The sequence below is a fragment of the Pseudophryne corroboree genome, chromosome 3 (genome assembly GCF_028390025.1).
Source record: "Pseudophryne corroboree isolate aPseCor3 chromosome 3, aPseCor3.hap2, whole genome shotgun sequence".
Taxonomy (NCBI): Eukaryota; Metazoa; Chordata; class Amphibia; order Anura; family Myobatrachidae; genus Pseudophryne; species Pseudophryne corroboree.
Window position 1 is genome coordinate 83,295,733 of NC_086446.1, and position 27,417 is coordinate 83,323,149.

At 47.7% G+C, this 27,417-nt stretch overlaps 1 protein-coding gene across 1 annotated transcript in view; it reads right to left on the bottom strand.

Moving 5' to 3' along the window:
• Positions 1-27,417, bottom strand: part of LOC135054819 (gastrula zinc finger protein XlCGF26.1-like) — a 135,193-nt gene that overhangs the window by 24,742 nt on the left and 83,034 nt on the right. The window contains exons 2-4 of the mRNA XM_063958192.1: positions 11,042-11,201; positions 9,667-9,764; positions 9,001-9,109 (exon numbers count right to left, since the gene is read on the bottom strand). The gene's annotated coding sequence lies outside the window, so the exon portion shown is untranslated. The remainder of the gene's footprint in view (positions 1-9,000; positions 9,110-9,666; positions 9,765-11,041; positions 11,202-27,417) is intronic.

Sequence of the window (27,417 nt, forward strand, 5' to 3'; positions counted from 1 at the left end):
GGTCCTTTCTTAGAGGTAGAGGCCACGGTTCGTCCGTGAGCATCTCTTGAAGTTCCGGATACCAAGTCCTTCTTGGCCAATCCGGAACCACGAGTATAGTTCTTACTCCTCTCCTTCTTATGATTCTCAGTACTTTTGGTATGAGAGGCAGAGGAGGGAACACATACACTGACTGGTACACCCACGGTGTTACCAGAGCGTCCACCGCTATTGCCTGAGGGTTCCCTGACCTGGCGCAATATCTGTCTAGTTTTTTGTTTAGACGGGACGCCATTATGTCCACCTTTGGTTTTTCCCAACGGTTTACAATCAGGTGGAAGACTTCTGGGTGAAGTCCCCACTCTCCCGGGTGAAGGTCGTGTCTGCTGAGGAAGTCTGCTTCCCAGTTGTCCACTCCCGGAATGAACACTGCTGACAGTGCTATCACATGATTTTCCGCCCAGCAAAGAATCCTTGCAGCTTCTGCCATTGCCCCCCTGCTTCCCGTGCCGCCCTGTCTGTTTACGTGGGCGACTGACGTGATGTTGTCCGATTGGATCAATACCGCCTGACCCTGAAGCAGGGGTTTCGCTTGACTTAGGGCATTGTAAATGGCCCTTAGTTCCAGAATGTTTATATGAAGAGATGTCTCCAGGCTTGACCATAAGCCCTGGAAATTCCTTCCCTGTGTGACTGCTCCCCAGCCTCGCAGGCTGGCATCCGTGGCCCCCAGGACCCAGTCCCGAATGCCGAATCTGCGGCCCTCTAGAAGATGAGCACTCTGCAACCACCACAGGAGGGATACCCTTGTCCCCGGTGACAGGGTTATCCGCTGAAGCATCTGAAGATGCGACCCGGACCATTTTTGTCCAGTAGGTTCCACTGGAAAGTCTTGCGTGGAATCTGCCGAATGGGATTGCTTCGTAGGAAGCCACCATTTTTACCCAGAACCCTTGTGCATTGATGCACTGAGACTTGGTTCGGTTTTAGGAGGTTCCTGACTAGCTCGGATAACTCCCTGGCTTTCTCCTCCGGGAGAAACACCTTCTTTCTGGACTGTGTCCAGGATCATCCCTAGGAACAGAAGACAAGTCGTCGGAACCAGCTGCGATTTTGGAATATTGAGAATCCAATCGTGCTGCCGCAACACTACCTGATATAGTGCTACACCGATCTCCAACTGTTCCCTGGATCTTACCCTTATCAGGGAATCGTCCAAGTAACGGATAACTAAAATTCCCTTCCTTCGAAGGAATATCATCATGGGTCATTACTTCAGTAAAGACCCGGGGTGCCGTGGACCATCCCTACGGCAGCGTCCGAACTGATAGTGACAGTTCTGTACCATAACCTGAAATACCCTTGGTGAGAAGGGTAAATTTTGACATGAAGGTAAGCATCCTTGATGTCCCGAGACATCATGTAGTCCCCTTCTTCCAGGTTTGCAATCACTGCTCTAAGTGACTCAATTTTGAATTTGAACCTCTGTATGCAAGTGTTCAAAGATTTTAGATTTTAGATTTTAAAATCGGTCTCACCGAGCCGTCTGGCTTCGGTACCACAATAGTGTGGAATAATACCCCGTTCCCTGTTGCAGGAGGGGTACCTTGATTATCACCTGCTGGGAATACAGCTTGTGAATGGTTTCCAAAACTGCCTCCCTGTCAGCGGGAGACGTCGGTAAAACAGACCTTTGGAAACGGCGAGGGGGATACGTCTCGAATTCCAATTTGTACCCCTGAAATACTACCTGAAGGATCCAGGGGTCTACTTGCGAGTGAGCCCACTGCGCACTGAAATTCATTGAGAACGGGACCCCACCGTGCCTGAACTTGTAAAGCCCTAGCGTCATACTGAGGGCTTGGCAGAGGCGGAAAAGAGTTTTTGTTCCTTGGAACTGGCTGATCTCTGCAGCCATTTTCCTCTCCCTCTGTCACGAGCAGAAAAGAGGAACCCTTTTGTCCGCTTGCCAACCAGGCCTGCGCCTGATAATACGGCGTCTTATTTTGAGAGGCGACCTGAGGTACATCCCCTCTTTTAAGGCAATACTTCCAAATGCCGTTTGGAATCCGCATCACCTGACCACTTTACTGGTATAATTGGACAACGCACTTATACTTGATGCCAGTCGGCAAATATTCCGCTGTGCATCATGCATATATAGAAATGCATCTTTTAATTGCTCTATAGGCAATAATATACTGTCCTTATCTAGGATATCATATTTCCAGTCAGGGAATCCGACCACGCCAACCCAGCACTGCACATCCAGGCTGAGGCGATTGCTGGTCGCAGTATAACACCAGTATGTGTGTAAATACATTTTAGGATACCCTCCTGCTTTCTATCAGCAGGATCCTTAAGGGCGGCCATCTCAAGAGAGGGTAGAGCCCTTGTTCTTACAAGCGTGTGAGCGCCTTATCCCCCCTAGGGGGTGTTTCCCAACGCACCCTAACCTCTGGCGGGAAAAGGTATACTGCCAATAACTTTTTAGAAATTATCAATTGTTATCGGGGGGAAACCCACGCATTTTATTTCTCAGATTCAGGAAAACTACAGGAAGTTTTTCCTCACCAACATAATACCCCTTTTTTTTTTTTTTTTTTTTGGTGGTATTCATATTATCAGAAAAGTGTAAACTTTTTTCATTGCCTCAATCATGCAATGTGTGGCCCTATTTGGAAATCACGGTTGTCTCTTCACCGTCGACACAGGAGTCAGTATCCGTGTCGGCGTCTGTATCTGAGGTAACGGGCGCTTTAGAGCCCCTATATGAGACGTCTGGACATGCACAAGCTGAGTAGCCGGCTGTCTCATGTCAACCACTGTCTTTTATACAAAGCTGACACTGTCACGCAATTTCCACAGTACATCCACTCAGGTGTCGACCCCCCAGGGGGTGACAACACTATTACAGACACTCTACTCCGTCTCCTCATTTTTCTCCTCATACATGTCGACACAACGTACCGACACACAGCACACACACAGGGAATGCTCTGATAGAGGACAGGACCCCACTAGCCCTTTGGGGAGACAGAGGGAGAGTTTGCCAGCACACACCAGAGCGCTATATATATACAGGGATAACCTTATATAAGTGTTTTTCCCTTTATAGCTGCTGTATTGTTTATACTGCGCCTAATTTGTGCCCCCCTCTCTTTTTTAACCCCTTTCTGTAGTGTAGTGACTGCAGGGGAGAGCCAGGGAGCTTCCCTCCAACTGAGCTGTGAGGGAAAATGGCGCCAGTGTGCTGAGGAGATAGGCTCCGCCCCTTTCTCGGCGTCCTTATCATCCGTTTTCTTGTATGTTTTGGCAGGGGTTAAATGCATCCATATAGCCCAGGAGTTATATGTGATGCATTTATTTTAGCCATAAAAGGTTTTCTAACGATTTATTGCGTCTCAGGGCGCTGCCCCCCCAGCGCCCTGCACCCTCAGTGACCGGAGTGTGAAGTGTGCTGAGAGCAATGGCGCACAGCTGCGGTGCTGTGCGCCTACCTTTATCTGAAGACAGGAAAGTCTTCTGCCGCCGATTTTTCCGGACCTCTTCGCTCTTCTGGCTCTGTAAGGGGGCCGGCGGCGCGGCTCCGGTGACCCATCCAGGCTGAACCTGTGATCGTCCCTCTGGAGCTAATGTCCAGTAGCCTAAGAAGCCCAATCCACTCTGCACGCAGGTGAGTTCGCTTCTTCTCCCCTTAGTCCCTCGATGCAGTGAGCCTGTTGCCAGCAGGTCTCACTGAAAATAATAAACCTAAACTAAAACTTTCACAAAGAGCTCAGGAGAGCCCCTAGTGTGCACCCTTCTCGTCGGGCACAGAAATCTAACTGAGGCTTGGAGGAGGGTCATAGGGGGAGGAGCCAGTGCACACCAGGTGATCCTAAAGCTTTCTTTAGATGTGCCCTGTCTCCTGCGGAGCCGCTATTCCCCATGGTCCTTACGGAGTTCCCAGCATCCACTAGGACGTCAGAGAAACATATTTCCGCCATATACGGTGATAATGTTTAGCGGTCACGTCCTTCCTAGCCTTTATCAGAGTAGGAATGACCTAATCCGGAATGCCCTTTTCCGCTAGGATCCGGCGTTCCACCACCATGCCGTCAAATGCAGCCGCGGTAAGTCTTGGAACAGACAGGGCCCCTGTTGTAACAGGACCTGTCTTAGAGGAAGAGGCCACGGATCTTCTGTCAGCATTTCCTGCAGATCCGGATACCAGGCCCTTCGCGGCCAAAATGGAACAATGAGAATTGTCTGTACTCCTCTTTTTTTTATTATTCTCAACACCTTGGGGATGAGAGGAAGAGGAGGAAACACATAGACCGACTGGAACACCCACGGTGTCACTAGGGCGCCTACTGCCACCGCCTGAGGGTCTCTTGACCTGGCGCAATACCTCTGTAGTTTTTTGTTGAGGCGGGACGCCATCATGTCTATCTGGGGCAGTCCCTACTGACTTGCAATCTGTGCGAAGACTTCTTGATGAAGTTCCCACTCTCCTGGATGTAGATCGTGTCTGCTGAGGAAGTCTGCTTACCAGTTGTCCACTCCCGGAATGAACACTGCTGACAGTGCGCCTACTTGATTTTCCGCCCAGCGAAGAATCCTGGTGGTTCCCGCCATTGCCACTCGGCTCCTTGTGCCGCCTTGGCGGTTTACATGAGCCACTGCAGTGATGTTGTCTGACTGGATCAGAACCGGTAGGCCGCAAAGCAAAGTCTCCGCTTGGCGAAGGGCGTTGTATATGGCCCTCAGTTTCAGGACGTTGATGTGAAGACAAGTCTCTTGACTTGACCAAAGACCTTGGAAGTCTCTTCCCTGTGTGACTGCTCCCAAACCTCGGAGGCTCGCGTCCGTGGTTACCAGAATCCAGTCCTGAATGGCGAACCTGCGACCCTCTAGAAGGTGAGCACTCTGCAGCCACCACAGGAGAGATACCCTGGCTCTGGGGGACAGGGTGATCAACTGATGAATCTGTAGATGTGACCCGGACCACTTGTCCAGTAGGTCCCATTGGAAGGTCCTCGCATGGAATCTGCCGAAGGGAATGGCCTCGTAAGATGCCACCATCTTTACCAGGACTCGAGTGCAGTGATGCACTGACACCTGTTTTGGCTTCAATAAGTCCCTGACCAGAGTCATGAGTTCCTGGGCCTTTTCTATAGGAAGATAAACCCTTTTCTGGTCCGTATCCAGAATCATGCCTAAGAAGGACAAACGAGGAGTAGGAACCAACTGTGACTTCGGGATATTGAGAATCCAGCCGTGTTGCTGTAACACCTTCAGTGAAAGTGACACGCTGTTCAACAACTGCTCTCGTGATGTCGCTTTTATGAGGAGATTGTCCAAGTACGGGATAATTGTGACACCCTGCTTGTGCAGGAGAACTATAATTTCCGCCATTACCTTGGTGAAAATCCTCTGGGCCGTGGAAAGCCCAAACGGCAACGTCTGAAATTGGTAATGACAATCCTGTACCGCAAATCTCAGGTACGCCTGATGAGGTGGATATATGGGAACATGAAGGTATGCATCCTTTATGTCCAGGGATGCCATAAAATCCCCCCCTTCTAGGCTAGCGATGACCGCTCTGAGCGATTCCATCTTGAACTTGAACCTTTTCAAGTATAGGTTCAAGGATTTTAAATTTAATATGGGTCTGACCGAACCGTCCGGTTTCGGGACTACAAACAGGGTTGAGTAATACCCCCTCCCTTGTTGAAGCAGGGGAACTTTGACCACCACCTGTTGAAGACACAATTTGTGAATTGCATTTAAAACTATCTCCCTTTCTGGGGGAGAAGCTGGTAGGGCCGATTTGAAAAACCGGCGAGGAGGCACCTCTTCGAATTCCAGCTTGTAACCCTGGGAAACAATTTCTATTGCCCAGGGATCCACCTGTGAGTGCACCCAGATGTGGCTGAAAAGTCAAAGACGTGCCCCCACTGGGGCGGTCTCCCTCAGCGGAGCCCCAGCGTCATGCGGTGGATTTTGTAGAGGCCGGGGAGGACTTCTGCTCCTTGACTCTAGAACCCAGTAGGCCAATGTCTCTTTGAGCATCCCTCATATATAAGACAGCATCTTTAATATGACCCAGGGTCAATAAAATGGTATCCTTATCCAGGGTATCAATTTCCGCTGATAAGGCATCTGTCCACGCTGCTACAGCGCTACAAACCCAAGCCGACGCTGTCGCCGGTCTGATTAAGGTACCAGAATGTGTGTAAATGGACTTTAAGGTAGCCTCCTGCTTGCGATCAGCAGGATCCCTGAGGGTAGCTGTATCTTGGGATGGCAGCGCTACCTTTTTGGATAAGCGTGTCAACGCTTTGTCCACCCTTGGGGAGGATTCCCAAGGTATCCTGTCCTTAATCGGGAAAGGATGTGCCATAAGAATCCTTTTGGGAATCTGCAGTTTCTTGTCTGGAGATTCCCAAGCCTTTTCAAATAACTCGTTCAGCTCATAAGAAGGGGGAAAGGTTACCTCAGGTTTCTTTCCCTTACACATGTGTATCCTCGTGTCAGGGACAGGGGTCTGTGATATGCAAAACATCTTTAATTGAAATAATCATATATTGGATACTTTTAGCCAATTTTGGCTGTAACTTTGCATCATCGTAGTCGACACTGGAGTCAGAATCCGTGTCGGTATTAGTGTCTACTATTTGGGATAGTGGGCGCTTCTGAGACCCCGAAGGTCCCTGCGACATAGGGGCAGGCAGGTCTCGAGTCCCTGCATGTTCCCTGGACTCAGCTTTGTCCAATCTTTTGTGCAATAAATTCACATTAGCACTTAAAACATTCCACATATCCAACCAGTCAGGTGTCGGTGTTGCCGACGGAGATACCACACTCATTTGCTCCTCCCTAGGAGAGCCTTCTACCTCAGACATGCCGACACACGCATACCGACACACTACACACTCAGGGAATCCTCTTATCTGAAGATAGTTCCCCCACAAGGCCCTTTGGAGAGACAGAGAGAGTATGCCAGCACACACCCAGCGCTAATGACCCAGGAAAAAACACAAGAGATAGCGCTGTTATCATCAATTTGCGCCAAATTATGTGCCCCCCCCTTCTTTAAAACCCTCTTTCACCGTGGTAAGCAGGGGAGAGTCTGGGGAGCTTCCTCTCAGCGGTGTGCTGTGGAGAAAATGGCGCTGGTGAGTGCTGAGGAACAAGCTCCGCACCCTCAGCGGCGGGCTTCGGTCCCGCTGAAATTTTTTTTAAAACTGGCAGGGATCTCATATATACAGTGCCTAGCCTGTATATTACTTTTTAAGCCAGATTTGGAGGTCCTTGTTGCTGCCCAGGGCGCCCCCCCCTCCCCCTGCGCCCTGCACCCTTACAGTGACTGCCGTGTGTGTGCTGTGCGGGAGCAATGGCGCACAGTGTGACCGCTGTGCGTTACCTCAATGAAGATCTGAAGTCTTCTGCCGCCTCTGAAGTCTTTCTTCACATACTCACCAGGCTTCTATCTTCCGGCTCTGCGAGGAGGACGGCGGCGCGGCTCTGGGACGAACGGCGAGGGTGAGACCTGCGTTCCGTTCCCTCTGGAGCTAATGGTGTCCAGTAGCCTAAGAAACAGAGCCTAACATTAAAGTAGGTCAGTTTCTCTCCCCTCAGTCCCTCGATGCAGGGAGTCTGTTGCCAGCAGGCTCCCTGAAAATAAAAAACCTAACAAAATACTTTTCAGGAAACTCAGGAGAGCTCCCTGTAATGCACCCAGTCTCCTCTGGGCACAGTAATAAACTGAGGTCTGGAGGAGGGGCATAGAGGGAGGAGCCAGTGCACACCCATATCTAAAGTTATTTTTTAGTGCCCATGTCTCCTGCGGAGCCCGTCTATCCCCATGGTCCTTACGGAGTCCCCAGCATCCTCTAGGACGTAAGAGAAACACATTTTTACCCCTTTCACACCGCTATTGGCGGGTCGCACCCGGGAGTCACGAGACGCCTTTCGGTCTGGCAATATGCTGGGTCGGATTGCCATCGGGGGCGGGAGCGGCACTTGGAGATGAGATCATCTCCATGCAGCCTCCTCCATAGTGTGAGCGGGTCCCGGATCGCACCTGACCCGGGTAACCCGTCCACACCGCACCTGACCCGGTAATAACTCTGTTTTATTCCCAGGTTGAAATACCGGGTAAGGCGACCTGGAAATTCGGGACTTACCCTTTTCACACCGCACATCAACCCGCGTCGACATGCCCATATACCGGGTTATTATAGAGAATTAAACATTTAGGGAACATAATAGGTAATGTTACACATGGTATTACAGAGAGGTTCATGGGTGATGCCACACAGGCTCTTATCCCATTGATAAGTGATTGAATCACTAGGGGATGTTCCCTGTACTGATGTATGAGATACACCAGAGAGTGTGGGGAGGAGACTGGTCAGATCTCTGGGCTGGTAACACACAGTGACATGATAGGAGGGGGAGAGCAGGAGTATAATAGGGGCTGATGGCTCTTGATGTATGAGATACTCCAGTGAGTGTTAGGAGGAGACTGGTCAGATCTCTGGGCTGGTAACACACAGTGACATAATGTGAGGATAGCAGGAGTATAATAAGGGCTGATGGCTCCTAATGTATGAGATACACCAGTGAGTGTGGAGAGGAGACTGGTTAGATCTCTGGGCTGGTAACACACAGTGACATGATGTGAGGAGGAGAGCAGGAGTATAATAGGGGCTGATGGCTCCTGATGCATGATATACACCAGAGAGTGTGGGGTGGAGACTGGTCAGATCTCTGGGCTGGTAACACACAGTGACATGATGTGAGGGGGAGAGCAGGAGTATAATAGGGGCTGATGGCTGCTGATGTAGAAGATACACCAGAGAGTGTGTAGAGAGGAGATTTATTCAGTCTAATGGTTCCTGACTCCCTCACTGGGCAGATACATGTCATTCATTACTCTGTACTGACAGAGGAGGGTGTAGGATAAGAAACTGCTGTAGTGACAGAACAAGGAGAATATGTGACTCTCTGTAATCAGTGATTATTACTCACCTGTGCTGATATCTGTAGGGATTTCCTCCTCCTTACAGTGCTGGTCACCCCTCACATACGTCTCTCCTCCTTCTATATCTTCTACCTTAATAGTGGGCAGACCTGTACCCTAAACAACCCACAAAACGATTTAAAAAAAAAAAACCTGTGTAATTTATTTAGTGGATATTAAACAAATATTACAATTAATTAATATTAGTGTATAAGACACACATACCCCTTTCACATCGCACAAATAACCCGGTATCGACACGGCATATTGCCGTGTCGACACGGGTCAGTGTGCGATGTGAAAGCACTCTGACGGAATTAGCGGGTCGCCTGACCCGGTAATTCAACCCGGTATAAAAGAAGGATTATACCCGGGTTGAATACCGGGTCAGGTGCAGTGTGAATGGGAGCCGCGTCGATACGACACGGTTCCCATTCACAGCATAGGGAGAGGCGGCGCAGGAGATGAGCTCATCTCCCAGCACCACCTCCACCCCCGCCCCTGCTGCTGCTGCGCCCCCCCCCGCTGCTATGGCAACCGACCCGGTATATTGCCGGGTCGGAAAGCCAGCAGAAGGGAGCAAATGCCGGATCCCACACGTTTCTTTTACCGGGTGGGATCCGGCATTAGCGATGTGAAAGCGGTAACAGATTCTCAAATAGTGAAAAGTCTACCTGATCCTCCTGTGCGGTCCTGAGATTTCTCTTTGTACAATCCTGGGAATTAGGAGGACGGGGACATTTCTCAGGGGTATTTCTGTTACTGGATATATCTGTAGGAGAAACACAGCGACTCAGTACATTGTATATACGTGGTCAAATTCTGTGTAGCTAGGTGGTCCTTAATACTGCTTTTTGTTATATAATACAACAAGATTCTCCACTTACACTCCATTCAGACCACCTGAGGCGGGTCGCACCCGGACTGTCCTCTCTTGCTGCTGTTCCAACCCGGCATACTGCTGGGTTGGTGACGTCGCCGGGGGCGGCACTTGGAGATCACATGATCTCCATGCGCTGCCCGTCCACACAGAGTGATCGGGAAACGGGTTGCATCGACCCAACTCCCGTTCACACAGCACAGCGAGCCGGATTGAACACGAGTTCAACCCTGTTCGCTACCAGAGTTGGAATACCGTCTAGACCCAGATTATTCCAACTGGGCTGAGGGGATGGTGATTCTCCATTATCACGTCCTCGTACAGACCCTTGTCTCTTTGTAAATACTCCCCCTCCTGCAGGAACCTGACACACATAATGACACAGCCATCACCCAGACACCTCCCCTGGTGTTACTGTATAATGCCCCATTCCCAGCAGTCACCTCTCCAGTCATCACCCAGACACCTCCCCTGGTGTTACTGTATAATGCCCCATTCCCAGCAGTCACCTCTCCAGTCATCACCCAGACACCTCCCCTGGTGTTACTGTATAATGCCCCACTCCCAGCAGTCACCTCTCCAGTCATCACCCAGACACCTCCCCTGGTGTTACTGTATAACGCCCCATTCCCAGCAGTCACCTCTCCAGTCATCACCCAGACACCTCCCCTGGTGTTACTGTATAACGCCCCATTCCCAGCAGTCACCTCTCCAGTCATCACCCAGACACCTCCCCTGGTGTTACTGTATAACGCCCCATTCCCAGCAGTCACCTCTCCAGTCATCACCCAGACACCTCCCCTGGTGTTACTGTATAACGTCCCATTCCCAGCAGTCACCTCTCCAGTCATCACCCAGACACCTCCCCTGGTGTTACTGTATAACGTCCCATTCCCAGCAGTCACCTCTCCAGTCATCACCCAGACACCTCCCCTGGTGTTACTGTATAACGTCCCATTCCCAGCAGTCACCTCTCCAGTCATCACCCAGACACCTCCCCTGGTGTTACTGTATAATGTCCCATTCCCAGCAGTCACCTCTCCAGTCATCACCCAGACACCTCCCCTGGTGTTACTGTATAACGTCCCATTCCCAGCAGTCACCTCTCCAGTCATCACCCAGACACCTCCCCTGGTGTTACTGTATAACGCCCCATTCCCAGCAGTCACCTCTCCAGTCAGCAGCTGAATGATCTTGTTGGTGAGTTCCAGGATCTTCTGCTCATTGTCTCTCTCATGTATCAGCGAGTGAGAATGAAGGCACTGAGATAGGGCTCTGGGTCCTGCTCAACACTACTTGTCTCCTGCTCAGTAGATGCCTTCCTCTCGCCTGTGAATCGACAGAAACGTAAATAAAAAGGTACACTAATTTAAACCTAGTTTTTATTTTTTTACAAATTAAATGTGCAAAATATACAAGGGTCAATTGTAATACCACAAATCAGTGTGTGCCGGGGCTGTGTTACCCACCATAATATATCACCGTGCAGTCCCCTCTCCTATTTATAATACTACATATCAGTGTGTGCTGGGATCTGTGTTATCCCTCACCATATATCACTGTACAGTCCCCTCTCCTCTATATAATAATACCACATGTCAGTGTGTGCTGGGAGCTGTGTTATCCCTCACCATATATCACTGTACAGTCCCCTCTCCCCTATATAATAATACCACATATCAGTGTGTGCTGGGAGCTGTGTTATCCCCCATCATATATCACTGGTACAGTCCTCTCTCCTCTATATAATAATACCACATATCAGTGTGTGCTGGGAGCTGAGTTATCCCCTATCATATATCACTGTACAGTCCCCTCTCCTCTATATAATAATATCACATGTCAGTGTGTGCTGGGATCTGTGTTATCCCCTATCATATATCACTGTACAGTCCCCTCTCCTCTATATAATAATATCACATGTCAGTGTGTGCCGGGAGCTGTGTTATCTCTCACCATATATCACTGTACAGCCCCCTCTCCCTAATAATAATACCACATATCAGTGTGTGCTGGGAGCTGAGTTATCCCCTATCATATATCACTGTACAGTCCCCTCTCCTCTAAATAATAATATCACATGTCAGTGTGTGCTGGGATCTGTGTTATCCCCCCATCATATATCACTGTACAGTCCCCTCTCCTATATTAGGCTGACCATATTATCCCTTTAACCTGGGGACACTCATGAATTACACAGGTTCTGTGGCTGTTTGAAACCAGGTGAAATGCAGGCTTGTAGTCAGCCAGACACAGAACCTGTGTAATTCACTAGTGTCCCAGGTTAAAGGGATAATAAAGTCAGCCTACCTATATACATACTTGCCTACCTGACCCTCTCCATGAGGGAGAAAATGCTCTGTTCCTGGACTTTCCGGGTAATGTATGATTGCCATCACCTGTGGTGAGCTAGTTAATTGATAAGAAAGGTGTTTCACCACAGGTGATGGCAATCATACATTACCAGGAAAGTCCAGGAACAGAGCATTTTCTCCCTCATGGAGAGGGTCAGGTAGGCAAGTATGCCTATATAGAATACCACATATCAGTGCACACTGGTAACTGTGTTATCCCCCATAGTCCCCTCTCCCCTATATATTATTCTAATAAACTGCATAAGAAATTACCTGAGTCTGTCAGTATCACGCCGTGTGTATGAAAAAATGGCTGCCGCATCCTGCACCTCTCCCATCACGTGTCCGAGACCATAAGAAAATGGCCGCCGCGTATCATGTATACAGACACAGTAGATCAAAGGCTGTTCTCTAGGGATGTTACTTTGACCAGTCAGGTGTAGATTCGACTTCGTTCTATTTCCCACGATCTGATTGGCTTCTCTGCACCGTCAATCAAAAAAGTGACGGCGGGTGGGAGGAGCCGCCTAATTCAGCCGGGACGGAGGAAAAAACTGGCGTTACCGTGGTATATTTTCTGACAGATTCAATATGTCCTCAGTGTTAGAGGGCGGCGGCCATTCTTCTGTATACCAGTACTCCTAAAGCGAAACGTGTCTGTCCGGCGGCCATTTTCTTTTGGTCAAAACTCTGCTTAGAGGAGGCCCAATTTCCCGGAAGAAAGTGGTAGTAGGAAGTAGCAGAGAAGAGTGATTGCTGTCTCTGCAAGCAAGTGATTATACTGTATGTATTATTATTATTATTTATTATTACATTCATATAATATTATTATTATTATCATCAACAACAACAACAACAACAACACTATTATTTAGCTGTCGCTGCTGTGCTACGAGGGCAGCAGACACGGTTTACTTAGTATTATGCAGATGGAGCAGCCTCTGGTGGCACACTGTCATAATACAGCTGCTACAGTCTCTGAGGCTGAATTATTAGGGGACAAGCGGGGTCTACTGGTGGAGCAGACTCTTGCCCTGTTGTAATACAGGTGGCACAGGTTTTATTACAGTACAGGTGTAGCAGTCTCTACTTGTTAGAAGACTGCTCTGGTGTCTTACATTAAAAATATGGGGAAACGGGATTGGGCTAAAGTAGCCGAAACTCTCCGGTACGCTGGAACAGCTCCGCTCCCTGCAGCGCCCCCTGCCTCTGTGGACCTATCACTGCGTGTCCCCATCTGTGGGACCGGGAAAGGGAGAAGTTGCAGCTTCCTCAGACAGCGGCTGATGCTCCCAGGTACTGATGTGTTGCCACATTGGGCCAAATATGCATTTACATATAATCCGGGGCCTGAAGAGGGACACACGTATGCGCCAAAGTGACAATGAGCCTATATCCATTACTGCAGCCATTCACTGGCATCTCTGTAATGCTGTTCTTACTATTCCATATGAAAATCAATTTCTTTTTCACTGCTGGGAATACTGAGAGCGATGACCATCAGCAGTACATTCAGACACCTACAGAAACGTTATTTATACTGATATAATGGTGACCTGCCAGTGCGACTGAGTGTTATTATAAAGCTGGCAAGGGTAATGCTGGCCCCACATACACAGTCGAATCACATTATTATGACCACCAGCTAATAGCCAGAGTAACCGCCGCGTGGGGCACGGACAGCAGCTAGATGGGCTGGAAGTGACTCTATAAGGTGCTGGTAGGTTGGCACAGGTATCTGGAGTCATGCTGACTGCAGTGCATCCCACAGCTGCTGGAGGGTGGCTGGCAGAGGATCTGCAGAGCAAACACAACAATCGTTGCAAGGTGTTTGTTCTCCTATGTTTCTTGCTTGACATGCCCTCATCCATCCATTCGATGAAGCAGAAAACGGGACTCATCGGGGAAGGCAACACTTCGACAATCAGCAAAGGTCCAATTACAATATAGCTGTGCAAATTGAAACCTTTTCCGCAGATGTACCTACATTAGCATAGGTGCAGTGATCATCCATTTGCTGTGGAGCCCCATAAACAGCCGGGTTCGCTGAACTGTCATTTTAGACACATCTAGAAGCCCCCAGGTTAATTTTGACAGTGATCTGCCATCAAAAATGGCGATGTTCACCTCTCACATAAATGGCATGTGGTTCTCCGCAGTTTCCACGTTGGTTATTTGCAATGGTGCCATTTGTCCAGTCACGATACACCTTCACCACAGCAGCATGCGAACAGTTCACAAATTGCTTTGTTTCAAAAATGCTGTCACCCTTGGCCCCAAAAGCCAATAATCATGCCAAAGAGTCTCTACCTGCGTTAACGTGCATAAAAGGGGCTCTACCTGGTGTAATGTGTATAACAGGCTCTATCTGGTGTAGTGTGTATAACAGGCTCTATCTGGTGTAATGTGTATAACAGGCTCTACCTGGCGTAATGTGTATAACAGGCTCTACCTGGCGTAATGTGTATAACAAGCTCTATCTGGCATGTATGAGGGGTACTACTGTGTGGTGTAATGTGCCTGATAAGCACTACTGTGCGGTGTAATGTGAATTGGTAATATTCTGTGGCCTCGCCCTTTCCCTATGAAGCCACACCGCTATATTTTTGACGAGGTCCTTTGGCGCGCACTGTGCCGGTTTTGAATTGGGGAGGGGTGCCAAAAGGAAACGTTCACCCTGATCGGCACAAGGTCTAGTACCGGCCCTGATGACCACAAATACCAGCTCAAGCCGGTAGCTGCTATCGAAATTATCGTGACAAATCTTATATTTAGTATTTACTTATATTACATCACAACCTCAGCTATGATACCCAGATTTAAAATTAGAATGCTGACAAACACTATAGACATTTTGTGTTTTCTATTATATGTTATATTTTATGTTGTGTATCAAAAATCGATGAAACATCACCATGGGTCATGTTTATATTCTATAAGACCACCCATTTTACCTGGTGTCTCTATATATATTCCAACAAGGGGTTATATTCAAACAGATCATTAAACCAGTAACAGCTTAATCCTAACGACTCGTTTAGACCCTGAGGATATAATGTGTCCAGACAAAATACCACCATGCTTCGAGCTACCCCCTCTAATGGATTGTGGTACAATGTCAGTCACCTTGCATCTCAAGGTCGCCATGCCATGCTTAAAGTTTGCAAAGAGTTGTGCTACCAGTTGTTTGCTTGCTCCTGACTGCAGGTCTAAGTGGATGGCATACTGGTGCTGTGCCATGCGTAATTTGAGTGGCACTCTGTCTTGCCCACATAGTGTAAACCACATGGGCAAGACAGCATGTCCACAATAAAATTTAGAACTACAGGTCAGTGGCCATCTAATTTTTAATCATTATTCGGATGTGCTACATATTCACCGGTTACCATGTAGCTGCATGTGGTGCAGCCCAAAATAGCGAAAACAGACGTTTCTACAGCTAAACGGCCATACACACTAGAAGATATTTGGGTAAAGAGCTGAAAGATAATGACGATTGTGAACGATATATCGTTCACATCGTCTAGTGTGTATGGCCCTCCAATCAACAATGCGCGCACCCGCGCTCGTTGATTGGAGATTGAGCATGCTGCAGGGCCAACCGCCAATGTGAGCAATGTCACTTGTGACATCGCTCATCACGGCATGCGTGTACAGAGCCGCGATGAGCGATGTCCACAATGTGACATTGCTCATCTCCCCCTGGCAGCGGCTCCCTCCCCGCCAGCGGCTTCATATCTGAGCCGTTGACCTCCAGTGGCTTCATTGTAGCCGAGCCACTGGAGGGGAGATGCTGACCGCTCAGCGTCTCCGTCCACTGCCCCACCAATAAAGTTATAAACCCACTGTGCCACCAACTTAATATAAAATTATGAGTTTAATTTTATATATATATATATAGATATATATCTATATCTATATCTATATATATATATATATATATATATATATATATAGATAGATAGATAGATAGATATAGCTATATATACAAGACAGAGAAAGAATGGCAGCGGCACTCCGTTGAAGTAAATCAGCAAAAGTGTATTTCAAATTCAACAAATCATCACAGTGATCACATGAAGAACCAACGTTTCGGGGTCCTGAGACCCCTTTGTCAAGGAACCGAAACGTTGGTTCTTCATGTGACCACTGTGATGATTTGTTGAATTTGAAATACAGTTTTGCTGATTTACTTCAACGGAGTGCCGCTGCCATTCTTTCTCTGTCTTGTGGATCATTTGCTGCGGAGGGCACCCGGATTCATTATAGTATATTGGGAGTGCCGGGCATTACAATATCATATAATATATATATATATATATATGTATATGTGTGTTCACTCTAGGCTGTTTTAGCAGGGCGCCACGCCCTGCCCATTTTTTAGAAGGCAAAACCCGCCCTGCCCCTTTTGCGGTGCCCTGCTAGAACAGCCACCCGCTTTCTGCCCTCCCAGCGTGTAAAGATGCCGTGCGCGCGGCATCCATTCATGCATTGGGAGCTGGGGGAAGCCCAGCACCAACGGAGGTGCTGGGCAAGCCCCCAACAGTGACGTCGACGGCCACAGACGCCCTCTATAGCAGCGTCTGTGGGCCGCACCGCCTACTAAAATGACGTGAGTGTGGCCACGCCCCCTAATTTGCATGAACGCGGCTTCGCTGCGCACACCAATGTGCCCCTGAACTCTGGCGCCCTGCCCCTTCATCATCCTAGAAGGAACACTAATATATAAAACACAAAAAATCATCCTTATCTTGCGCCCAAAGGAAAAGAGCAGCACTAAAGGTGAGATCTCCATTGCCAGATCTCAAATTTACATAAACAGAAAAAACTATTCCTGAGTGCGCTGAAGTTCTTGTATAGATTGAACGGAAGTCCTTCCCAGTGGATATATCTTATACTGTAGAAGATGAGGTTTTCTGGGTTCCAATAGTGGATAACCCCTCACCAAAAAGTCACCCAAACAAACAATTAGAATACAATTATTTAATAACAAAATAAATTCATAAAAAGCCTTATACAGAAGGTCTTATGAAATATTATACATAAAGATTTTTTGGTGATTCCATAAATATCCAGTAGGTGATATAGATGTACGGACTCCCTCACCTTAACAAGGTGTGAACTTGACACAAGGGAGCATTATCAACTGGATTACTGATTTATAGCTGATAAACCCAACGCGTTTCGTCTGTTTGACTTCATCAGGGGTAGCTTTTTTGGGGACGTAAAAAACTAATTGTAATTTCTCTTATGTCCTAGAGGATGCTGGGGACTCCGTAAGGACCATGGGGATAGACGGGCTCCGCAGGAGACATGGGCACTTTAAGAAAGACTTTAGATATGGGTGTGCACTGGCTCCTCCCTCTATGCCCCTCCTTCAGACCTCAGTTTACTACTGTGCCCAGAGGAGACTGGGTGCATTACAGGGAGCTCTCCTGAGTTTCCAGTCAGAAAGTATATTCGTTAGGTTTTTTATGTTCAGGGAGCCTGCTGGCAACAGACTCCCTGCATCGAGGGACTGAGGAGACAGAAGCAGACCTACTTCTGTGAGTTTCAAGGCTCTGCTTCTTAGGCTACTGGACACCATTAGCTCAAGAAGGATCGGTACGCAGGTCTCACCCTCGCCGTCCATCCCAGAGCCACGCCGCCGTCCTCCTCGCAGAGCCAGAAGATAGAAGCCGGGTGAGTATGAGAAGAAAAGAAGACTTCAGAGGCGGCAGAAGACTTCATGATCTTCACTGAGGTAACGCACAGCGGTGAAGCTGTGCGCCATTGCTCCCATACACCTCACACACGGCAGTCACTGTAAGGGTGCAAGGCGCATGGGGGGCGCCCTGGGCAGCATATAAACCTCTCTCTGGCAAAAAAAAAATAATAAAAAAAAAATATATATATATATATATATATATATATATATACATACACACATATATATATATATATATATATATATATATACACACAATACAAAAATATCCTTATCTTGCGCTCGTAGAACCAGCAGCACTTCAGACGAGACCTCCGTTGCCAGATCTCAAACATACATAGGATAGAAAAAACAAATCCTGAGCGCGCTCTGTTGGATGTATAGATATAGCGGAAGTCCTTCGAAGTAGGTATGTCTTATACTATGGATAATTGAATTTCTTGGGTTCCTGCAGTGGATAACCCCTCGCCAGAAAGTCACCCAAACAAATGGCCCAAGGCCAATTAGAATAAAAATATTTAATGCAAAGAATTTTTTTTTAAAAGTCTTTAGCATGAGAATTTTACAACAGGTTATACATAGATTTTAATAACTCTGACAACAGAGACATCCAGTAGGTAGTTGTATAAACTCCCTCACCTTAGCAAGGTGTGCGCTTGGCAAAGGGAGTGATTTTCCTATCTGGAATACTGACTAATGACTGATAAACCCAACGCGTTTCGTCAGTTTGACTTCATCAGGGGTAAAAAAATAAAAAATATTTTGGTGTTGAAACACCTATAATTCTGCATAAAGAGTATTATGATCAACCTTTATATAATTAAACTCATTGCATAAAAAAGGGGTAATGTTCCTTTACAAATTTACTTCATGGTCCGGCTTTACTAAGTCCGCCTGAACATATGGATTAGTTCGGTACACTCTGTTAAAATTCCTATTTTAAAAGTACAATAGTGTATCAACTGGTATATCCAGAAACAGTCAATAATTGCTATAAGCACTGGAACTCCCACATAGGACCCACAGTTGTATCCAGAGGATTTCTCAAACTGCAACCATGTGTGTAGGAGTTTCAAATTCCTACACACATGGCTGCAGTTTGAGAAATCCTCTGGATACAACTGTGGGTCCTATGTGGGAGTTCCAGTGCTTATAGCAATTATTGACTGTTTCTGGATATACCAGTTGATACACTATTGTACTTTTAAAATAGGCATTTTAACCGAGTGTACCGAACTAATCCATATGTTCAGGCGGACTTAGTAAGGTCTGACCATGAAGTCAATTTTTAAAGGAACATTACCCCTTTTTTATGCAATGAGTTTAATTATATAAAGGTTGATCATAATACTCTTTATGCAGAATTCTAGGTGTTTCAACACCAAAATATATATTTTTTTTTTTTTATTTTTATTTTTTTACCCCTGATGAAGTCAAACTGACGAAACGCGTTGGGTTTATCAGTCATTAGTCAGTATTCCAGATAGGAAAATCACTCCCTTTGCCAAGCGCACACCTTGCTAAGGTGAGGGAGTTTATACAACTACCTACTGGATGTCTCTGTTGTCAGAGTTATTAAAATCTATGTATAACCTGTTGTAAAATTCTCATGCTAAAGACTTTTAAAAAAAAATTCTTTGCATTAAATATTTTTATTCTAATTGGCCTTGGGCCATTTGTTTGGGTGACTTTCTGGTGAGGGGTTATCCACTGCAGGAACCCAAGAAATTCAATTATCCATAGTATAAGACATACCTACTTGGAAGGACTTCCACTATATCTATACATCCAACAGAGCGCGCTCAGGACTTGTTTTTTCTATTATATATATATATATATATATATATATATATATATATATATAGATATATAGATATAGATATAGATATATAGATATAGATATATATATAGATATATATATATATATATATATATATATATATATATATATATATATATAGATATATATAGATATATATAGATATATATAGAGCTGGGCACTGTATATATAAAGAGCCCCTGCCAGTTTTTAGTATATTTGAGCGGGACAGAAGCCCGCCGCCGAGGGGGCTGGGCTTCTCCCTCAGCACTCACTAGCGCCATTTTCTCCACTGCACAGCGCTGAGAGGAAGCTCCCACGGACTCTCCCCTGCTTACTCCACGGTGAAAGAGGGTTTTGAAGAAGAAGGGGGGGGGGGCACATAATTGGCGCATTTATATATTACAAACAGCGCTACTGGGTAAACATATATTTATATAGTGTTTTTTCCTGGGTCATATAGCGCTGGGATACTCTCTCTCTGTCTCTCCAAAGGGCCTTGTGGGGGAACTGTCTTCAGGTAAGAAGATTCCAAGTGTGTGGTGTGTCGGTACGCGTGTGTCGACATGTCTGAGGTAGAAGGCTTTCAGGAGGAGGAGGTGAAAATGAATGAGGTGTCTCCGTCGACAACGCCGACACCTGACTGGATGGATATGTGGAATGTTTTAAGTGCTAATGTAAATGTAAATTTATTGCACAAAAGATTAGACCAAGCTAAAGCTAGGGAACAGCCAGGGACTCAACCCATGTCTGCCCCTATGTCGCAGGGACCTTCGGGGTCTCAAAAGCGCCCACTATCCCAAATTGTAGACACAGATACCGACACGGATTCTTACTCCAGTGTCGACTACGATAATGCAAAGTTGCAGCCAAAATTGGCTAAATGTATTCGATATATGATTATTGCAATAAAAGATGTTTTGCATATCACAGAGGAACTCCCTGTCCCTGACACGAGGGTACACATGTATAAGGGAAAGAAACCTGAGGTAACCTTTCCCCCCCTCACATGAGTTGAACGAATTATGTGAAAAAGCTTGGGAATCTCCAGACAAAAAACTGCAGATTCCCAAAAGGATTCTTATGGCGTATCCTTTCCTGCCAACGGACAGGACACGGTGGGAATCCTAGCCTAGGGTGGATAAAGCATTGACACGCTTATCCAAAAAGGTAGCGCTGCCATCCCAAGATACGGCTACCCTCAGGGATCCTGCTGACCGCAAGCAGGAGGTTACCTTGAAGTCCATTTACACACATTCTGGTACCTTAGTCAGACCGGCGATTGCCTCGGCCTGGGTTTGTAGCGCGGTAGCAGCATGGACAGATACCTTATCAGCGGAAATTGAGACCCTAGATAAGGATACCATTTTATTGACCCTAGGGCATATAAAAGATGCTGTCCTATATATGAGAGATGCTCAAAGAAACATTAGTCTACTGGGTTCTAGAATCAACGCTATGTCGATTTCTGCTAGACGAGTCCTATGGACCCGGCAATGGACAGGTGATGCCGACTCAAAGAGGCATATGGAGGTTTTACCTTACAAGGGTGAGGAATTGTTTGGAGAAGATCTCTCGGACCTGGTCTCCACTGCTACAGCTGGTAAATCTAATTTCTCTAACGTCCTAGTGGATGCTGGGAACTCCGAAAGGACCATGGGGAATAGCGGGCTCCGAAGGAGGCTGGGCACTCTAGAAAGATTTAGGACTACCTGGTGTGCACTGGCTCCTCCCACTATGACCCTCCTCCAAGCCTCAGTTAGATTTTGTGCCCGGCCGAGGTTGGATGCGCACTAGGGGCTCTCCTGAGCTCTTAGAAGAAAGATAGTCTTAGGTTTATTATTTTCAGTGAGACCTGCTGGCAACAGGCTCACTGCAGCGAGGGACTAAGGGGAGTAGAAGCGAACTCGCCTGCTTGCAGCCGGATTGGGCTTCTTAGGCTACTGGACACCATTAGCTCCAGAGGGATCGACCGCAGGCCCAGCCTTGATGTTCGGTCCCGGAGCCGCGCCGCCGTCCCCCTTACAGAGCCAGAAGCAAGAAGATGGTCCGGAAAATCGGCGGCATGAAGACATCAGTCTTCACCAAGGTAGCGCACAGCACTGCAGCTGTGCGCCATTGCTCCTCTCACACTTCACACTCCGGTCACTGAGGGTGCAGGGCGCTGGGGGGGGGCGCCCTGAGGCAGCAATAAAAACACCTTGGCTGGCAAAAATACCTCAATATATAGCCCCAGGGGCTATATATGAGGTAAATACCCCTGCCAGATTCCATAAAAACAGCGGGAGAATAGGCCGCGGAAAAGGGGCGGAGCTATCTCCCTCAGCACACTGGGCGCCATTTTCCCCCACAGTTCCGCTGGAAGGAAGCTCCCTGGCTCTCCCCTGCAGACTACTCTACAGAAAAGGGTAAAAAAGAGAGAGGGGGGGCATTTAATTTGGCGCAGTATATAGTTATATTAAAAAGCAGCTATAAGGGACATAACTCAGTTAGTCCCTGCCTTATATAGCGCTCTGGTGTGTGCTGGCATACTCTCACTCTGTCCCCCCAAAGGGCTTTTGTGGGTCCTGTCCTCTATATAGAGCATTCCCTGTGTGTGTGGAGTGTGTCGGTACGGCTGTGTCGACATGTTTGATGAGGATAATGAGGTGGAGGCGGAGCAGATGCCTTTAGAAGGGATGTCACCCCCTGGGGGGCAGACACCTGAGTGGATGTGCTTATGGAAAGAAATGAGTGCACGTATAGACTCATTACATAAGAAATTTGACGACATGCCGACTGCGGGACAGCCGAGTTCTCAGCTTGTGCCGGTCCAGGTGTCTCAAAAGTCATCAGGGGCTCTGAAACGCCCGCTATCTCAGATGGCACAAGTAGATGTCGACACGGATACTGACACCAGTGTCGACGACGATGAGTCAAATTTAATGCCCATTAAGGCCATTCACTGCATGATTGAGGCAATGAAAGAGGTGTTAAATATCTCTGATTTACATCCAGGTACCACAAAAAAAGGGTATTATGTTTGGGGAGAAAAAACTACCTGTAGTTTTTTCCCCCGTCAGATGAATTAAATGAAGTGTGTGAAGAAGCGTGGGCTTCCCCTGATAAGAAATTGGTAATTCCTAAGAAGGTACTAATGGCGTTCCCTTTCCCGCCAGAGGATAGGTTACGTTGGGAAACACCTCCTAGGGTGGATAAAGCGCTCACACGTTTGTCTAAAAAGGTGGCACTACCGTCTCAGGATACGGCCGCCCTTAAGGAACCTGCTGATAGAAAGCAGGAGGCGATCCTGAAGTCTGTATATACACACTCAGGCATTATACTTAGACCAGCTATTGCGTCAGCATGGATGTGCAGTGCTGCCGCTGCATGGTCGGATAAACTGTCAGAAAATATTGACACACTAGACAGAGACACGATTCTGCTAACAATTGACCATATCAAAGACTCAGTCTTATATATGAGAGATGCACAGAGGGAAGTCTGCCGGCTGGCATCTAAAATAAGTGCATTGTCCATCTCTGCTAGGAGATGCTTATGGACTCGCCAGTGGACTGGAGATGCAGATTCCAAAAGGCACATGGAAGTTTTGCCTTATAAGGGGGAGGAATTATTTGGGGATGGTCTCTCCGACCTAGTTTCCACAGCAACGTCTGGGAAGTCAGCATTTTTACCCCATGTCCCCTCACAGCCTAAGAAGGCGCCATTTTATCAGGTTCAGTCCTTTCGGACCCAGAAAAACAAGCAGGGAAAAGGAGGGTCTTTTCTCTCTAGAGGCAGAGGTAGGGGAAAAAGGCTGCAACAAACAGCAGGTTCCCAGGAGCAAAAGTCCTCCCCCGCTTCCTCTTCCAAGTCCGCCGCATGACGGTGGGGCTCCACAGGCGGAGCCAGGTACGGTGGGGGCCCGCCTCATGAATTTCAGCGATCAGTGGGCTCGCTCACAGGTGGATCCCTGGATCCTTCAAATAGTATCTCAGGGGTACAAGCTGGAATTCGAGGCGACTCCACCCCACCGGTTCCTAAAATCTGCCTTGCCGATTGCTCCCTCAGACAGGGAGGCGGTGCTAGCTGCGATTCACAAGCTGTATTCCCAGCAGGTGATAATCAAGGTACCCCTACTTCAACAAGGCTGGGGTTACTATTCCACACTATTTGTGGTGCCGAAACCGGACGGTTCGGTGAGACCCATTTTAAATTTGAAATCCTTGAACACATACATAAAAAAATTCAAGTTCAAGATGGAATCGCTCAGGGCGGTTATTGCAAGCCTGGAGGAGGGGGATTACATGGTATCCCTGGACATCAAGGATGCTTACCTGCATGTCCCCATTTACCATCCTCACCAGGAGTACCTCAGATTTGTGGTACAGGATTGCCATTACCAATTCCAGACGCTGCCGTTTGGACTCTCCACGGCACCGAGGGTATTTACCAAGGTTATGGCGGAAATGATGATACTCCTTCGAAAAAAGGGAGTTTTAATTATCCCATACTTGGACGATCTCCTAATAAAGGCACGATCCAAGGAACAGTTGTTAGTGGGAGTGGCACTATCTCAGGAAGTGCTGCGCCAGCACGGCTGGATTCTGAAAGCTTCTTACGAAGCAATTCTATTCGGCAGATTCCATGCCAGGATTTTTCAGTGGGACCTGTTGGACAAGTGGTCCGGATCGCATCTTTAGATGCATCGCTTGATAACCCTGTCCCCAAGAACCAGGGTGTCTCTTCTGTGGTGGCTGCAGAGTGCTCATCTTTTGGAGGGCCGCAGATTCGGCATACAGGACTGGGTCCTGGTGACCACGGATGCCAGCCTACGAGGCTGGGGGGCAGTCACAAAGGGAAGAAACTTCCAAGGACTATGGTCAAGTCAGGAGACTTCCCTTCACATAAATATTCTGGAACTAAGGGCCATTTACAATGCCCTAAGTCAAGCAAAATCCCTGCTCCTACACCAGCCGGTGCTGATCCAGTCAGACAACATCACGGCAGTCGCCCATGTGAATCGACAGGGCGGCACAAGAAGCAGGATGACAATGGCAGAAGCCACAAGGATTCTCCGATGGGCGGAAAATCATGTACTAGCACTGTCAGCAGTGTTCATCCCGGGAGTGGACAACTGGGAAGCAGACTTTCTCAGCAGGCACGACCTCCACCCGGGAGAGTGGGGACTTCATCCAGAAGTCTTCCAAATGATTGTAAATCAGTGGGGTCGTCCACAGGTGGACATGATGGCGTCCCGCCTAAACAAAAAACTAGAGAGGTATTGCGCCAGGTCAAGAAGCCCTCAGGCGATAGCTGTGGACGCTCTAGTGACACCGTGGGTGTACCAGTCAGTTTATGTGTTCCCTCCTCTACCTCTCATACCAAAGGTATTGAGAATAATAAGAAAGCGAGGAGTAAACACAATTCTCGTGGTTCCGGATTGGCCAAGAAGAGCGTGGTACCCGGAACTTCAAGAGATGATCTCAGAGGACCCGTGGTCTCTGCCGCTCAGACAAGACCTGCTACAGCAGGGGCCCTGTCTGTTCCAAGACTTACCGCGGCTGCGTTTGACGGCATGGCGGTTGAACGCCGGATCCTGAAGGAAAAGGGCATTCCGGAGGAAGTCATTCCTACGCTTATTAAAGCTAGGAAAGAGGTTACAGCAAATCATTATCACCGCATATGGCGGAAGTATGTTGCATGGTGTGAGGCCGAAAAGGCCCCAATAGAGGAATTTCAACTAGGTCGTTTTCTGCATTTCCTGCAAGCAGGAGTGAATATGGGCCTAAAACTAGGCTCCATTAAAGTACAGATCTCGGCTCTGTCGATTTTCTTTCAAAAAGAACTAGCTTCAGTACCTGAAGTTCAGACATTTGTGAAAGGAGTGCTGCATATTCAGCCCCCATTTGTGCCTCCTGTGGCACCTTGGGATCTCAACGTGATGTTGAGTTTCTTAAAATCACATTGGTTTGAGCCACTAAAAACCGTGGATCTGAAATATCTCACGTGGAAAGTGGTCATGTTATTGGCTTTGGCTTCAGCCAGGCGTGTGTCAGAATTGGCGGCTTTATCATGTAAAAGCCCTTATCTGATTTTCCATATGGATAGGGCAGAATTGAGGACTCGTCCCCAATTTCTCCCAAAGGTGGTGTCAGCGTTTCACCTGAACCAGCCTATTGTGGTGCCTGCGGCTACTAGGGACTTGGAGGACTCCAAGTTGCTAGACGTTGTCAGGGCCCTGAAAATATATGTTTCCAGGACGGCTGGAGTCAGAAAATCTGACTCGCTGTTTATCCTGTATGCACCCAACAAGCTGGGTGCTCCTGCTTCTAAGCAGACTATTGCTCGCTGGATTTGTAGTACAATTCAGCTTGCTCATTCTGTGGCAGGCCTGCCACAGCCAAAATCTGTAAATGCCCATTCCACTAGGAAGGTGGGCTCATCTTGGGCGGCTGCCCGAGGGGTCTCGGCTTTACAACTTTGCCGAGCAGCTACTTGGTCAGGGGCAAACACGTTTGCAAAATTCTACAAATTTGATACCCTGGCTGAGGAGGACCTGGAGTTCTCTCATTCGGTGTTGCAGAGTCATCCGCACTCCCCCGCCCGTTTGGGAGCTTTGGTATAATCCCCATGGTCCTTTCGGAGTTCCCAGCATCCACTAGGACGTCAGAGAAAATAAGAATTTACTCACCGGTAATTCTATTTCTCGTAGTCCGTAGTGGATGCTGGGCGCCCATCCCAAGTGCGGATTGTCTGCAATACTTGTAAATAGTTATTGTTACAAAATTCGGGTTATTATTGCGAGCCATCTTTTCAGAGGCTCCTTGTTTGTTATCATACTGTTAACCGGGGTTCCTATCACGAGTTGTATGGTGTGATTGGTGTGGCTGGTATGAGTCTTACCCGGGATTCAAAATCCTTCCTTATTATGTCAGCTCGTCCGGGCACAGTGTCCTAACTGAGGCTTGGAGGTGGGTCATAGTGGGAGGAGCCAGTGCACACCAGGTAGTCATAAATCTTTCTAGAGTGCCCAGCCTCCTTCGGAGCCCGCTATTCCCCATGGTCCTTTCGGAGTTCCCAGCATCCACTACGGACTACGAGAAATAGAATTACCGGTGAGTAAATTCTTATTTTTTTGCCTTATATTCCCTCACAGCCTAAGAAAGCGCCACATTATCAAATGCAGTCCTTTCGATCTCAAAGAAACAAGAAAGAACGAGGTGCGTCCTTTCTTGCCAGAGGTAAGGGCAGAGGAAAAAAGCTGCACAACACAGCTAGTTCTCAGGAACAGAAGTCCTTCCCGGCCTCTACAAAATCCACCGCATGACGCTGGGGCTCCGCTACAGGAGTCCGCCCCAGTGGGGGCACGTCTTCGAGTTTTCAGCCACATCTGGGTTCACTCACAGGTGGATCCCTGGGCAATAGAAATTTGTTTCCCAGGGTTACAAGCTGGAATTCGAAGAGATGCCTCCTCGCCGGTTTTTCAAATCGGCCCTACCAGCCTCACCCCCAGAAAGGGATATAGTGTTAAATGCAATTCACAAATTGTATCTGCAACAGGTGGTGGTCAAGGTTCCCCTGCTTCAACAAGGGAGGGGATATTACTCAACCCTGTTTGTAGTCCCAAAACCGGACGGTTCGGTCAGACCCATTTTAAATTTAAAATCCCTGAACCTATACTTG